Consider the following 16,197-nt stretch of genomic DNA (forward strand, 5'->3'; position numbering starts at 1 on the left):
CCCATTTTAGAGGGTGGCATATCTAAATCACCTTGTCCTTGCCTTTGACTTCCACCAGGTGCACCTCTTCTTTTTGCATGAAAAACTCTCACTTGTGCCCTAGCAATTTCTATTCTTTGGGCCTTCTCCAAAACCTCCGTAAGCGTATTAATCTGGGCCGCCACCAAGGCCTCTTGTATCTTCACATTGAACCCTTGCACAAACCTCCGGACTCTTCTTTGCTCCGTAGTAATTCGGAAGCAAATTTGGATAGTTTCGTAAACTGGATTTCATACTCAGACACACTTAAGATTCCCTATCGGAGCTTAATAAAATCGTCCTCTCTCTTCTCCTGGACGATAAGTGGGAGGTATTTCTCATTAAACTCTCGCACAAAGTTCACCCAAGTCCATGCAGTCCCCTCTCTTTCCCATTTAGCCCTAATTACATTCTACCAAGCTCTGGCCGGACCCTCGAATTGAAAAACGGCAAATTGCACTTGCCTATCCTCTACATAGTTTAACGCGGAAAAGATATTGATCATGGTCTCTAACCATCTCTCGGCTCCCTCAGGGTCCGGTCCTCCCAGGAACTTAGGAGGAGAGAACTTTTGGAATCGCTCTAGGGCCCTATCTTGCCCCATATCATCCCTAGGTTGATTCACAGGGACTTGACCCTATTGCTCCACCAAGCGAGCGAGGATATTGGTCATTTGTTGAATCGCAGTTGCCACCTGATCCCCCCTATAACTTGGGGTCCAGGTTACGGTCCACTTGTTTCACCTCTTTCCTCTCTGGGTTCTTGCATGGGTCCCTGTGTCTGTCTACCCCCACGCCCACGATTAGAGCTACGCCCGCGAGTAGCTCCCTGATCCTGGCTTCTTCTACCTTCCATGCTACGTAACTAATCAACTATAGCAATATAGCCACCTACCACTTAATCAATGATAGAAGATAAGTATAAATAGAATAAAATTACGCTCAAATAAATCTTTCCAAATCATAAAACAGGGGTAATGCAACACATTCAATCAAAACAAGTCACACAACCTATAGGACATTAACCCTAGGTATTGCTCAGGCACTACACTTAATCAAAACTTGAAGCACGTGAATAATAAGGATCCCAAATCCCACGAATATCTTCAATATCTTTCAAGTCCAAACTATTCGCATTCCCCGTACCCTAACTTTCACCATCCAAACTTATCCTAATATTACTCGAGATCTCAACTTATCGTAAAGGTATCACTCTTTGATACTCGGGTACAAGAATCCGAAAATATGATAATTCACAACTCAAACTGGTCAGGCTCAAGAGCAAATCACCCGTATTAGAGATTCCTACCCAACATCATATCTAAGGTCCCCAACAATAGACAATTATTCCATACTTAACAAGCCAATCCCCACAGTCCGAGAACCTTTTATCGGCACGAGCTCGATAGGAGCTTTGATACCATCTGCGACGGTCCCACCTCCCCCTAGGGCGTACCCCAGGGTTTAGCAGACCGCCTACCCAACTCTTGTCAGGACTCACTCACTCATAGCTCAAGAAAAAAAAACTAATAACGTATATCTATAGAAAATAAATAACACATCCACTTCAACTTAATATATACATTGATGCTCAAATCCAGGAACGAAACTTCTACATACCAAAGTACTTCAAAGTGTTTACATTTCGAGTACAATCAACCCTAGTCGGGTACTAGGGTGAGTACAATTACAAAATTTGAAACAACTAGACTACGCTAGTTTGTGTAAGTCACAAGCCTCGCTCATACCCCCTGTAAGGAAAACAAATGACGTGGAATGAGTTAAAAGCCCAGTGAGGTTCCAAATAGCAAATTGGCTATCAAATAAAATAAAAATAGCATGATAGTGAAATAGCGAGCATGCCAAGTTTATGAAAGTGAGCAATAACACGTCTAATAGCAAATGTCAAAATGAGTTTGTTTTCCAAAAAAAAAATAATACTTCGAATAACAATCAAAGTATAAGGATACAGATGGCTCTCAGGAGCCAAATTCCCATTGCATCACCAGGAACTTGATCACGTAATAGTTGACACTCCATCAACTTTCAAGTAAAGGAACCAATCCAATAGAGCACCACTTAAACTACTCTCCGTCCACCATTCAAACCCCCTACTGGACCCAAAATCCTCAATAAACACTGGTGGTAATACTCGAGTATACCGATTAGTCAAGGAGATATCACTCCACTCGACAAAACAAAAGACCCATGGTTCGTTACCCAATCGACCAAGCCCTTGCTGGTTCGACTCGAGTAATTCGCCAAAGGATTTCTGGAATTCCAAGAAGTGCGCACCATATACACAAATATATCAAATCCATTGCAACAATAAAAGAAGTATATCTCATATTAGAGCAAGTGCGATAAAGTACACTCTTGCCCGAGCAAACTAATGACATGTCATTTAATCATATTGATCACGTATTAGAAACAAGTGTCTAGTCCAATCAGGTATTTGGAAGCACTCACCAAAAGTAGTGCCTCTAGTGATCGTGTTTGGGTTGTACTCCGGGTTTGGAGTCCAAATCTGCGATAAAACTTTGTTTAAGAACTTTAAAAATCGACTAAGGTTCGAAACGGAGACGTTTCGTTCAACAAGAATCAAGAAATGGAAATTCACTTGGAGAATATTCGTGAAACACTCGCTCGCTTTTCAAACTATATAACTTTGTAACATTTATACTTGGAAATGTCATTTGAGTCGAAAGTACAAGGAAAACGTATTCCTTAAGTCATGATTATATTTCTCAAGGGTACAAGTTCGGCCAAATCCTCACTGATGTACCTCGATAAAAGAAGACGCAAATATCCTGGATAGTTCAAATGGTAATTGCTCTTAACCCTTACTCAAGTTGCAAGTATGTCTACCTAGCCCTTGAGCGTAAATTTGGGCAGTACGCCCTTTGCACTTTCCTATTTCCAGCTATTTATGGCTTCATTCTTTTCCTCAATCAAACCCAAAGTTACAGACAAAATAATCTCATTTCAATAGCCATTCAATAGACTCAAGGTCACGCAAGTACAAAATCAAGCTAACGACATGTGCGGAAATGAAGTTTAGCAAAAGACAGATTTGACGTTGTTTTGCGTAACAGACACAACCGAAGCTATGCTTATCAGATTGGGGTGAAATTTATACCGTTTCGAAGCTAAGGCAGAGAGATACAACTTTGATGAAGACCACCTAGTCCAGTTAGTAGTGTATTTAGGTTAAAATTTTGAATTACTAAACCAGAAGCGCACAAACAGGTCAGTTAATCGTACTATGTTTAAACAACAATAACTCAGGCTACTGAAGTCCAAACGAGGTGATTCCAGGGGCGTTAGAAATCTAAAACATAGCACTAGAACTTTTGTGTTTTGGCTAAATGCTAATTCAGTACACATCAGGGTAAAAAGACACGGTTAGTGTTGTGAAATATCAAAACTGTCCGTTGGACTAAACCTATGAGAGTCAGGGGTATTTTTGTCTTTTCATGGGATACATTGCTCCGATTGAGTTGAAATTTTGTGGGAAACTATAAAACATAATTCTCTACAACTTTTATGTTTTATGCTAAGTCTAATTTGGCCTCTAGCATAATGAACTGGAAACGGCAGAACTGAAGCTACAATTTCCAGAAATCTGGAATTTTGTTATATTCAAGCTATAATTCACATTTTTATCTTAAAACTACCACTACTTTCTCCTTTACAAGATTATATACCATATATATACATCATTTAACACCTAACCCATAAGAAATATAAGTGAATCAATCAAAACCCTAACTCAAAATTCATCACTCCAACCATCAAAAGCAGTTGAAACAAGCATCACAAGCACAATTCTAACATTAATACCCAACTTAATCATGATTAATGGAGAAAGAAAGGTTGATAAGCCATTATACCTCAAGACAAGAGCTTGCAAGAAGGATCCTCCACTTCTCCTTGAAATTTTTTTTTCCTCAAACTTCCCAAGCTTCCAAACTAGTGATTAATCGGTTTAGTTTTTCTTTTTCTCACTTAAAAAGGTTGGATTCAAGGTTGGAAATGGAAAACTCTCTTCACTCTCCTCCCTCTCCTTGCTCTCGGCCAAACCAGAAAAAAATGATGAAGAATGAGCTCAAATGAAAGATAAGAAGGCAAGACAAAAGGGTTTGGTCAAAGGGCCATAGATGGCCAACAAGTGGCACCACTAAAATCCATCCAATTTTGTTTTCTTTTCCTTGCATTTTGGGTCAATAATTTCGGCTATAAGGGCTGAGGATGACGAAGATATTTTGCAACAATATCAAGGATATGTGGTGGTAGGGAAGTGGTAGTCAAGTGGTGTGTTCAATCGGTAGTGAATAGTGTGACGACCCCACCTCCCCCTAAGGCGTACCAAAGGGTTCGACGGACCGCCTGCCCAGCTCTCGCCAGGACTCACTCACTATCTCAATCGAGTCACGTACACACATTCATGAACCATAAATAACATTCCCAATTCAAGCTTATAATTTACATTAATAGAAATCGAAGTACGAAGTCTCAATACACCAAACTAGATCAAAACGAATACAATCCAAATACAACATGTTCCATCCGAGGAATAGCGTGAGTACAAGTCAAAATCAAACAGCTAGTCTATGCTAGACTTTACATATCTCACACCTCGCTCGTACCCCTGAAAGGAAAACAAATGGAGTGAAATGAGCTAAAAGCCCAGTGAGGTTCCAAATAGCAAATTGACCATTATTTATAAGTACGAGTTTTCGATATAGCAAAGTAACGAGCATAAAGTGTTCATAAATGTGAACAGTAACACGTCAAGTAGCAATCTTAAAATGAGCGAATGTAGAAAATTTTTCAAAAGAAACAATAATCCAATAAACAATAATTACTCCAAAGTATAAGGATACGGATGACTCTCAGGAGCCAAATTCCCATTACATTACCAGAAGCTTGATTCCGTAGTAGTTGACACTCCGTCAACTTTCAAGTAAGTAACCAATCCAGTAGAACACCACTTAAACGACTCTCCGTCCACCGTTCAACCCCCAGCTGGGCCCAAAATCCTCAAGAACACGGGTGGTAATACTCGAGTATACCGATTAGTCGAGGAGATATCACTCCACTCGACAATACAAGAGACCCAGGGTTCGTTACCCAATCGACCAAGCCCTTGCCGGCTCGACTAGAGTAACTCGCCACAGGGTTTCTGGAATTCCAGGAAGTGCGCGCATCATAAACAAGGATATCAAGTCAATTGCAACAATAAACAAGTATATCACGTAAGGGCAAGTGCGATAAAGTACACTCTTGCCCTTACAATTCACGTATATAACATGTAATCAGATTGGTCACGTATCAAGTTCAAGTATCAAGTTCAATTCGGTATTTGAAAGCACTCACCCAAAAGATATAGTGCTACTGGTCACTTTCAGGTTATACTCCGAGTTCGGAGTCCAAATCTGCGATAAAACTCAATTTGAGAACTTTGAAACATGACTAGAGTTCGAAACTTAGACGTTTCGTTCAATAAGAATCAAGAAATTGAAATTCACTTGGAGAATACTCGTGAGATACTCGCTCACTTTTTAAATGATAAAACTTTTTAACATTTATACTTGAAATGGTCATGCGAGTCGAAAGTACAAGGGAAAACGTACTTTGAGCAATCATTATTTCATTTCTCAAGGGTACAAGTTCGGCCAAGTCCTTACTTATATACCTCGGAACACGCAGACTCAAGTACCCTAGATGGTTCAAGCAGTAATCACTCTTAACCCATACTCGAGTTGCAAGTAGTTCTCTAGTCTTCGAGCGTAAATTTGGGCAGCATGCCCTTTGTGTTTACCTAATTTTCCAGCCATTTAGGCTTCATTATTTTTCTTCAACACCACCCAACATCATACATATCAGCAATTTATGTCAAGAGCCATTCCATAGGCTCACAATATCATAATAGTAAGATTCACATCAATAGCAAGTGCAGAAATTCCATATAGCCAAAAGACAGATTTGACGTATAAAAGAGGAAATAACTTATCTGAGGCTACGCTTATCGGATTAAGACGAAACCTATGGCGTTTCGAAGCTAAGACTCAGGGCTACAATGTTCATGAATATCACTAAGTCCAGTTTCTAATGTAACTTGGTCAAATTCGCCAATTACTAAACCAGAAACCAATTCATCGGCTGTTTAAACGTATTATGCTGTAGCGGACCTAACTCAGTGTACACAAGTCCGAATCAGGTTTTCTTTGAGGCATTTTAAAGCTACTTCAGAACACTACAACTTTCATGTTTCGGCCCAGAGCTAAATCAGAATGGATCCTGGTCAAAAATCGTGATAAACTGGACTGAACTGAAGAAACGGACTGCTGGGAAATTCTTAAAACAGTAGGGGTATTTTGGACTTTTCACGTTCTGCGTTGCTCCGATTGAGTTGAAATTTTGTAGGAACCTATAAAATACCATTCTCTACAACTTTTATTCTTTAACCTAAGGCCAAAACAGCCTCTAACATATAGATAAAAATTCGGACAGAATGTTGGGACCATATTCCAGATTTTGGAAATTTTGAGTTTCTAGTGAATCTTTCCTTAATTTCTTGGTCCAATCACTACCAAAACACCATATCACACCTCAATTGCAACATATAAACATCATACAACCATTTGGGCAGAATTTCCATAAGCCCTAGTGCATCAAATAAATTGGGGAAAACTACTAAAACATGCTCATCATCCATAATCTCACCATAAAATCAAGTTACTAGGCTTAATTTAACAAGATTAGAAGTAAAACTTGGAGAGATAAACTCTCTTACCTTGAATAGAGATCACAAAGAGTAGCCCAAGCTTCCTCCTTCCAAAGCTTACCACAAATCACCACCTAGTCACTTAGGAACAAGTTTAATCGGTTTACTTTGTTTATTTTCTCACTAAATTGTTGGATTTGAAGATGAAATGAAGAAATTTCCCTTGGTGTTTTCTTCCCTCTCCCTCTCGGCTCTTAGGCAGAAATATGAAGAGAAATGAGGCTAAGTTTATCTTATAATAAAGCCAAAAGATTAGAACTAATGATGTCCACAAATTGCCCAACACTTGGCCTAATCTTGGCCACTCATTTTTCTCTTTCTTTCCCTTGCTTATAAGCCACAAATTTCGGTCCCCTTAGCTGTAATATAAGAAGATATTTTGCTCAATTATCAATGAGCTTATACAGTAAGAAAGTGGTGGTCAAGTGGTGCGTTCAAACGGTAGTGCGCGGGACCCGCCGGTTGGCGCCGTTTTTCTTAAAACTCACGTACTAGGGTTTTTACTTCCCATTCACTAACTTTATACCATTGCTACTAATCACATATTATTTCTCACTCAAAAGTCACTTTTAATCTCCAAATTTAATCCTTACTCTGTACCGAAAATTCATCCGGCGAAAAATCGCGAAAACCCTAATTTTGCTCCAAACTTGAAACCAAAGCGTAAAACCTTATTTTCTAGGTTTATTTACACTTATCATGGAATAATTGGATAGGGGCTTTAATAAATGATAATCTTCAAATAAAAAGAAATTTTTAAGAAAACGTGAGGAATTTTCCAATTCCAGTAATTAAAATTAGGGTTTCAATTAAAATATGAGAGATTTAGGAAAACCGGTTAGTCACAAGTAAACTAGGGTTTTTGGCTACAATATTAGGGTTTCTAGTCTTTTTAAACCAAAATAAGGTTTTAAATCAACCCAAAGAAATACACTTTAATATTTTCTTCACAAACAACCTCCTAATATTCGGGATGTTACAAATAGTACCCGTCGGTTCGAGCCGTTTTTTCTTAAATCGCGTATACTAGGGTTTTAACTTATAATTCACTAACTTATTATTATCACCTCTAATCCCACACTTAATATCATCTAAAACTCACTTTTAATCATCAAATTTGATCCACACTTCGTACCGAATGGTCGCACTACGGATAAGCGTAAAACCCTAATTCGCGCTAATTTGAAAACGGAAAGTGAAACCCTACTTCCTAAGTTCATTTGCACTTATTGTGGGGTGATTGGGTAGTAGGGTTATTATAAAATAATAATTTTCAAATAAAAAGGGAATTTTTAAAAAAAATATAAAGAAATTTACGAGTCCTCACAAATTTGGTAGGCTTTACATCTACCGCACTCATAAAATCAGGTTTCACAAATGAATGAGTCGCACTAGGGTCTATTAAAACCTTAGCTAAGCGATAAAATATAGGGATCGTACCTTCTATAACCTCAGTCGAGTTAGAAATTTGTTGATAATCCGAGGCATTAATCCTAGCCGGCACTTTAGATCTACCCCTTCCTGAACTTGTTGGCTTAGTAGCAAACTTATCTGATCGTTGGGCGTTACTTCCTTTTGAAGACATGAGCGGGCAACTAGAAATCTGATACTCTGCACTTCCACAGTGAAAATACCTTTTTTCTTTCCTCCAGCAATTGCTCTCAGCATTACCTGACTTTCCACAATAACCATAGGGTGCATGAGAGATTACTCCCTGGCCTCCTTGTGAGGTATTCTTTAACTGTCCCGGACCACTTTAGCTTCTTCTCGCTAGAATCACTCTAGGTGGCTCTAACATTCTAATTCCGCCGGTCCCTCTGCTAGCCTTAGGAGGTGGCATGCTCTTATTGGTTTGCCCTAATATACCACTCGGTATATTCCTTTTTCTCACTTAAAAGGTTTTGACTTGAAGCCTCGCAATCTTAACCCTTTGAGCCTTTTCTAATATCTCGACGAAGATATCAATTCAGCTACTATTACAGCCTCCTAGATCTCCACATTTAACCCTTATACAAAATTTCTTACCTTTTTTTGCATAGTCACGACCAATTTTGGAGCAAATTTTGAAAGATTAATAATTTGAGTCTCGTACTTCGCCATAGTTAAATTGCCTTGCCGAAGTCTTATAAAGTCATCCTCTCTTTTTTCTTGAATCAAAGGAGAAAAATACTTCTCGTTAAACTCTCTCACAAAATTTGTCCAAGTCCAAGGGGTCTGATTTCTGTCCCACTTAATTCTCATAACATTCCACCAAGATCAAGTCGCTCCCTCAAATTGGAAAACGCCGAAGGACACTTGCTACTCGTCAGTGTAATTTAGGGCAGCAAAGATATCAATCATCCTTTTGAGCCAACTCTCAGCTATCTCGGGGTCAGGCCTTCCTGAGAACTTAGGTAGGAAAAATTTTTGGAATCATTCTAAAGCTTTGTCCACTCCTTCCTCAAAACCCCCAGGTTGAATCACAGGCTCTTGACCCTACCTATCCACTATCCTCTCTAAGAGGTCAGTCATCTGGTTGATGGCCAAAGCCACTTGTTCACCTACTTCGGTCCTTGGCCCACGATTTTAATCAACTGCAGATCCTTGGTTACCCCTTTGCTCTTAGGGTTGTTTACGTCTCAAACCACAACCTCGACCTTGACCATTCATGGTTTTAATACAAATCTAAACATGAATAAACAAAATTTAAATACATATACAAGCTATAACACCAATTAAAAGTAAAATAAACATTGCATTCACGATAATAAGTCATAGATATGTACATTAGACCAAAAGAGTTCATAAGATTTTCCAAATCAGGAAAAATAAGCCAGAATACACAAAATACAGTATCCAAACTCATTAAGAGCACAAAAACATAAAAAAAAAGCCTAATCTAACAACTATCCCCTATACACAAAAAGAAAGAACTTTCAAAATGTGCTATCCTAGTCCATAATAGAGCCAACAGACTCTCTCTCATGAGTAGAACTAGGTGCATCTCCCTCTCTAGAGACTCCGTCGCCTTGATCCTCCATAGGTGCATTAGCGCCAATCACCCCCTAGAGTGGTGTTCCACGCTCATCAATGATACCCCTAGCTCGGCCCTTGACCATTCTGACCACCCTAGTGAGGCGGCCATTAACTACCAACAGCTGCTCTCTAAAAGCATTCTTTCGTTCCTACTCCATCAATATATCCTCCCGGAGCTCCTGAATCCTATCAGTCAGCATCTTCATGATGCCTTTCATCCTCTGAATCTTAGTCTGAGCCCTACGATTGGCTCCAACTAACCTCCTCCTCTCATCAACTATAGCTAGGACTACTCGATCAGGAAACAAGTAGATCCTCCAACAATCGCAGGGCCGAGTCCGACGCCTAGTCCCCAATGTCGGAGAGGTCCCCCAGGTCTCTCTCGATAAGTAATGACTCAATGAGGCTTGGCTAGATCCTCATTACCATTATTCCCTGCTTTCATGTCCTACATGACGACAGAAGAAGAAACTTAGACTTACTTATCAAGTTTAACCCTAGCACTTAAAAAGTCAATACTTAATAAGTCATTCTAGCACTCCTATTACTTCATATCTGCAGGATTCCATATTCGGCGCAGATTAATTTGAAACCTAGCCTCTGATACCAACTGTGACAATCCCACCTCTCTCTAGGGTTTACCCTAAGGTATCAGCGGTCCGTCTGCCCAACTCTCATTAGGACTCATTAACAAATCTCACTCATCAAACTCATATGTCCAAACTTACCACAAGATACACTAAATACAACTAATACCTAAAGTTGTCTATCGAAGCAACTTAAAATACAAAAAAGAGTTTAAGTTTACAAATAACATTCAAAATAATAACGTAGTACTCTAATCACTTAGTCTAACTAAAACAAAAGTCAAGTACTAATCCCCAAAGCACGAACCAATCCTGCTAAGAAAAACAAAAGGAAAGGCATGAGCTTGCGTCCAGTAAAGTCTAAGAAAGACATGCCATCTAAGAAAGCAATCATTTCACATTTTCAAGTAAGTGGAAAACATAAACAAGAAGTAACATCTTCGCACATCAATAAAAAAAAAATTGATGTGCCCAACATTAAGGATATCTAGCACTGGCAAACCACTCAATCAATCATTTAATCAAGTAGTTGATACTCTGCCAACTTTCCTATCCTTGTAGAATCACCACTTCACACCACTCCATCCACCTTTCGTCCCCTACTGGACCCGTATACCACAAATTGTCAAGGATTGGTACTACTCAAGTATAACCAGTATAGTATCGATCCAACATACATATACTACCCAAGGTTCGCTAATCGAGTCGACCAAGCTCTTGCTGGCTCGACCTTGAATAACTAGCCATTGGATTTTTTTTTTAGAACTGCCACATATCGTTAATATCATATCACATTCACTTATAGCAATAATAGTTCAGTAGGATCGAGTGTTATAAAGTACATACTCGCCCATTCATAAACAAGTTGAAAAATGATAGTTCATAGTCATATCATATTTTTCAACCTCATTTGTGAGGACCCGAATTTTTCTTATTTTTATGGCTTATTTAATTAGTTATTTAGCCATTTACCCCAAATAATTTATTTCATCCGTTTCAAGTCCATTGATATGTAAAAATATCCCTTGTATAATTTTTAAAACGTTTTGTTAGTAAATTTAATTTTTCTACGGCTCGTTTAGCGAGAAATAGCGAATAAACATTTTTTTTAGGCAAATTCGATCCAAGAGTATATTAGTCTTGGATAACTAAGGATGATTAAGAATAGACTACGAAAAGTTAATTGAGGGATTAGATGTGAGTGAGTTTAAATTTAAACTTATACCGTGCACGTGTCGAAAGTTTTTCGAAAGTCGCGCCGATACAAACTAATTGGAGATTTGGAGAATTAATACATGTGAGGACTCGTGTTTTTATTTCTAAAATAGTTATTTTTATAATTATTTACTTTAGCAGTGGTTAATTATATTATCGTTATAAGAATTTCTTTTCAATTCCGCTTTAACGCACGCAAATTAGAAGTTCGCGTAAATCGAGCCGGAACGGCTAAGTGGAGATTTAAGAAACTAATACTAGACTACTTAGAGTGAATAATTATAGTGTTAAAAGAATTACATTGGAGGTTTAGTGCACAATTGAAACAAACCCGAGAGAAAACGGTGATACGAAACCCTATTGAGCACTAGTGAAGGATTGACTTTTTGCCCAACACATGCTACTATTTCATTCTTTTCCTCCAAGAAATCTAAACCACCAAACTCCCTCATCTCTCTCGGCCAGCCTCAAGACAAGAAAAGGAACAATAAAACCAAATCACAAAACCACTCCCTCACTCTCTCTCTTGGTCGGCAGCCATAGGAAGAAGAAGGAAATAGGAAAACTCCATTTCTTTGCCTTCAAGCTTGCTTGTTCTTCATCCTCCAACCATCAAACTCTTTGGATTCTTGCTCTAGATTGAAAGGAAGTGATGGGGACGGCTGGATAGGGGCTGTTTTAAGGGGTTTTCACACCAAAAGTTCTGGTTTCTTCAAGAACTAGGGAAGTAACCACAACTCTTGCTTTCATGTTGCATTTCTTGGTTTTGAAGCTTGTACCTTCCTTATTGTTTTTTATGCTTGGATTGGAATGATTGAAGTGGGCTCTATGAATTCCCACCTTGGGTATATGTGCTGATATGATGATCTAATGCTTGTTTTGAGTTGTTTAAGTGTTGATTTAGTTGATTATGGATAGAGAATCGAAGGAAAATTTCGCTTGGAAAGCTAACCGAAATCTGTCCCATTTTGCCGTGACTTTATCTCGAATTTTTTATGCTCAAATGACTTTAAAACTGATGTTTATATGTTGTGTGTGATGTGTAGAAAGTTTCTACAAAAAATTGTTTGATTTGGTTAAGTAAAAGTTGAGTTTTGGGCAAGAACAAATCTGAAAATTCGTATAGCAGAGGTTTTCTAGCAGTGTTCTTTGAATGAACATGTCTCTGCGTACGGAAGTTGGAATTGAGTGCCGTCAGCTGCATTCAAAACTAGACATCCATAGTTTTATAACGTTGTAAAATACACCTTCTAATTCGAACTGAGTCATCTGTAGTGATTGATCAAAGTCTCCTGTCCTGTTCTGCTATTCTGCTCGAATGGTAGTGTGAAGCTGCAACTTGTGGCTTGAATTTGAACTACTTGCAACCTGATTTTTATAACTCCCTTTTATGATGAGATTTAGCCTTTTGAATCTAGTTTTCAACGCCACCAACCATTCTCAATTTCAAGTTGTATTGAGTGATATATGGTTAAATTTTCAAACTACTGGAAAACCCTTCCTTTTGCTAGCCGATTGGTTTAGTTGTTTGTGAGAAGTTTTATTTCGAAATTTTGATGTCAATAAACTATCAATTGCTTGTAAAATGTTTCTTGGACCTTGGTTTCACAAATGAGCCAGATTGGAGTTGATGTCATTAGGCAAAATGTTTGAAAAAGAAAAAGGAAGCAAGAAGACAGATTTGTCTTGGAAATTTACTAAATTTTGGTAATTTTGTTAACCACCTTCCCATACAAGTTTTTATATGAAATTTGATAGGGGAGTAGTACTCATATGGAAGTTTAATTGTACCAAAATGGGTGTCAATCTAATACCATTTCGATATACAAATGATGTGCCAAAGTTGTTCTTCAAAACTGGAAAATTGACAAAACGGTGTTCATTTTTGGCCAACTTTGAGCTGCTATATCTCGACACTCGAAACTATGAATTTCATTCTGTTTTTGTATTTGAAACTTTGTTAAGAACTTGTGTTGTGTTACAAATTTCGAAGGCTAGTTCACTTTTTGTGAATTTTGCCGAATTTCCAAACTTTTTCGAAAAACATGACTAAAACTGTCTTGCCTGTTCAGATCAGCCTCTTTGAGCTGAAAAATGATTGTCTTCCGATTTGAATCTTAGAAAAGTGTCTTCTAGGAACTTTAAACAATTTGAAACAGATTCCAACGGTATAAAGTTTTTCAATTTTGGACCTACTAAGTGCAAGATCTGATTTTTCTAAGTTTGACGCGCGAAGCTGAAATTTACCGATTTCTTCGAAAATGAAATTTTGAAAACTCGTTATTCTCTCTTGATGTTAATTGATCGCTTTAAACTCGATTTCATGAAGGAAATCAGTTTTCCTTGTGTTATTTAAACCCCACTTTTTGAGTCTCGATTTACGAATAATTAAGGCTCTTTTCACAACATTTTCTTAGTATTGTACAAATGTGCAATCTTCCTTGTTAACAAGGGGATTATAAACAATAATATGTGATAGCTCATTTATTATTTGCTCAGGCATTTAAGGGGACCTTCAAGAGGAACTCAAAGCGGACACCTAAACACTTGTTTGAGCACTTACTCACTTGTTTTGAATTGATAAGTGTTCCATATAGGAGTACGTGACTTGAATAGTTTTACGACATGTTTACTCCATGGTCATTATGTGTTTAACTGTTAAGTGCTACCAATAATTGCTCCTATAAACTTTTCTACCATTTTAAGGTAAGTGTGTACTTTATCTCACTCGACCTACTAAAATGATAAATTTCTACCGTTAACCGTGAACCACTTACCGTTTACCGATTTATTTAATTACTAACCATTACCGATTTATTTGATTATTTACCGTTTACCGATTTACTTGATTACTTGCGCATGTTATAAGCTCTAAGCTGAACTGGATCCTGCCTTTGGTTACTAACCTGTTCGAACCAGGACTAGACTCGATCGGGTAGGTTAGAACTCTGGGCCACCGTTTTGGTATACTCGAGTATTACTACTGGAGGGATAAGGTGATAGCCAGACAACCGAGGGAATTACTGGAGGTATAAGGTGAAGTTGACCGAAATGGTTCCACTGGAACACCGCATCCTTCAATGTGTGTTTATTTCTATACAATGATAACTGTCTCGTTGTATATGTGCTAATGTGAAATCTTGAACCATATATGTATCATGCTTAACTTTTTTGATTTATTAGAACTGTTAGAGTGTCTTGGAGCCTCACTGGACTGTTTAGCTTATTCCATGTTTTTGTTTTCCTTAACAGGGTTCAAGACCGAGAGTGCTTGGAATAGTACTAAGTTGTTTTCTTTTGAAGACCTTAAGTTGTATTATAGCGGATGGCTGTAGTACATATTCTTTTGGATTATATTTAAGTTTGAAAGTTAACTAATTGTAAGTATGAAATATTTTGGAGTACTTTAATTATATATTGGAATTATTTGAAGTATTTCTAGCTTTTGAATTATGGATTGTAGTGAGTCTTGGCGAGAGTTGGGCAGGCGTTCCACCGATACCCTTGGTTCACCCTTGAGAGAAGTGGGGGTGTCACATCATTGACATATCAAGCATATATATAGTGCTACCATGAATTTAGAATACTCACCAAATAGCACTGAAGCATCCACAGAAGAATTGCCTGCACGTTCAGTTTACAACCCTGATAGGCAAATACAACATATAAGGAAACCTTTAGTGTTCATCAATTCAATTCACTTAAGCATGAAGACTTTGTTTTCAAATTGGTCAACTTTAGTCTTCTAAACACTTCAATCCATTTAGGCTTTCAAATCGATAATTCAGGCACAAAAAAAAGTACAACTTTCCATTAGAGCAAAAACATTTCTAAAGTTTGGACAAGGCTTTCCATCCTACAATAGTTTTCTAGCAAGCAAATCATAGCAAAAGTCCACTTTTTTCAATTACTTACATTCGTAGTTTTTGTCCCAAAATCATCTCACAAACAAGGATCAAAGTTTAACAAGATTTCTTGAATTAAACCAACCAAAACTTCATTAAAACAAGGATCCAAAGTCAAATCAGTCCATAAAGCTGTCAACCACTAAACTTTGGAGGAAATCTTACTTTCCTCCCTTAAAACTTCAAAATTTTGATCCAAAATCGTTATACATATCAAAATCAAAGTCCAATAAAACCCTTTGAGCTAGATTCCACCCAAAAAAAATTTTTAATTTTTTTTTAGCATACTTCAACCAACATACACAGAGTCAAGTAGCATCAAATTTCCTAAAAATTTTCAGTATGAGTGTACAAACAAGCCACAAATTCAAGGAAGGTAAAGCTGAAAATTTGCCCATGATAATTGGCCATCTAAACAGAAATTACACATATATATGCTCCAATTTTCACCAACAATTTACCATAAATCATACTCAAATCCTCAAAGATTTCATCAATCATTAACCATAGGATCTCAAGAGACAAGAATCCACCAAATTTTAGCCAAATATATCAAGATCTAAGCATACCAAGATCATTAAAGCATCTAGTACCAAATTTTCATGAAACTTTCAAATCCACTGTGGTTTTCCATAAATACCAAAATCCACGAAGATCTAGTCCAAAAT

At 37.7% G+C, this 16,197-nt stretch overlaps 1 long non-coding RNA gene across 1 annotated transcript; it reads right to left on the bottom strand.

Moving 5' to 3' along the window:
* Window positions 1-4,321: 4,321 nt before the first annotated feature.
* LOC140010980 (uncharacterized) lies at window positions 4,322-7,037 on the bottom strand. Its single transcript, XR_011818180.1, has 3 exons — window positions 6,817-7,037; window positions 5,397-5,455; window positions 4,322-4,668 (listed from the first exon to the last, which is right to left on the bottom strand). It is a non-coding gene; the product is annotated as an uncharacterized lncRNA (long non-coding RNA).
* Window positions 7,038-16,197: the final 9,160 nt, after the last annotated feature.

Source organism: Coffea arabica, chromosome 7e (assembly GCF_036785885.1).
Source record: "Coffea arabica cultivar ET-39 chromosome 7e, Coffea Arabica ET-39 HiFi, whole genome shotgun sequence".
In the NCBI taxonomy this organism is placed as follows: Eukaryota; Viridiplantae; Streptophyta; class Magnoliopsida; order Gentianales; family Rubiaceae; genus Coffea; species Coffea arabica.